This window comes from Eubalaena glacialis, chromosome 13 (assembly GCF_028564815.1).
Source record: "Eubalaena glacialis isolate mEubGla1 chromosome 13, mEubGla1.1.hap2.+ XY, whole genome shotgun sequence".
In the NCBI taxonomy this organism is placed as follows: domain Eukaryota; kingdom Metazoa; phylum Chordata; class Mammalia; order Artiodactyla; family Balaenidae; genus Eubalaena; species Eubalaena glacialis.
The window spans coordinates 25519910-25521046 of NC_083728.1; the positions used below are offsets into that span (position 1 = coordinate 25519910).

The window sequence follows — 1137 nt, forward strand, 5'->3', positions numbered from 1 at the left end:
TCAGTTTTCATAAATATTCCAAGGGTACTTTAAAAATGTTTTCTGTAGTCGTTAGGTGCCATGTTCTTTTTTTCTCAGTCCCAAAGAGTGTCCTCTTGATCTCCAGCAGCTTAGGGATCATTTAAATCACAACAATGGAGAGGCTGTTTTTCCTGATGCCAGGCACTCTTTGGCACTTAACTGTAGACAGAATATTTCCCAAAGATGGCAACAAGCACCCTTTTACCAGACATGTTACAGTCAATAAAGTCTCATTCAGACCTCACATTTTCTGCCTTAGCACATATTTACACCGTTTTCCTTTCTATGTTACAGATTTCAGACTCTACCTTGCCTCACTCATAGTCTAGTCCTTTCATCACTCCTCAGTGGCTTTGGAGGAAGCAGATTTTCACAAAAACTTTTGTGGTTATTGTTTTTTAAGGAAACAACATGTGATAACCGGCACTGTGCCCAGTATTAGTAGGTGCACGATAATATTTGTTGAATGGAAAAGCTAAAACTACAATACAATGTCAAAACTGAAGCTCGTTTACTAAAAATTGTAATCAAGGCAGAAGATCTCATTTAAATGCTTAATAATTAGAATATAAATTAATACAAATTTAGAACATAATTCACAAATTGGTTAATTATTCTTTTTCCACTGAGAATATAGACTACCTATCATTCCATCTTTAGTCATAGAATGCACACATGTGTGACACACAGACACAGGACTAATGAGTGACGGCAGATTAAAATGAATATAGTGAAGGCATATCGTGACCTGGGGTTAGATTCTAAAGTCAGTATAGGGACTTCCCTGGTGGTCCAGTGGTTAAGACTCTGTGCTCCCAATGCAGGGGGCCCAGGTTCGATCCCTGGTCAGGGAACTAGATCCTGCACACTGCAACTAAAAGATCCCGCACGCCACAACAAAGATCCTGCGTGCTGCAGCTAAGACCCGGCACAGCTAAATAAATAAATATTTTAAAATAAATAAATAAAGTCAGTATATATAGTGAAAATTGCGTATAGTCAAAATGCCCTTGAAACCCCTTAAGAGGATGCCATGTTGTCTTCACATATTTTATACAGCCAGTTTCTCCTCCAATGTTCGAACAGATTGCTGTTACTTCAGTTAAGCACCAGATT

General features: G+C 38.3%; 1 non-coding gene across 1 annotated transcript; it reads left to right on the forward strand.

Annotated features, from left to right (window-relative positions):
- The first annotated feature begins 802 nt into the window (after positions 1-802).
- On the forward strand, positions 803-875 carry TRNAG-CCC (transfer RNA glycine (anticodon CCC)). Its single transcript has one exon. It is a non-coding gene; the product is annotated as a tRNA-Gly (tRNA).
- Positions 876-1137: the final 262 nt, after the last annotated feature.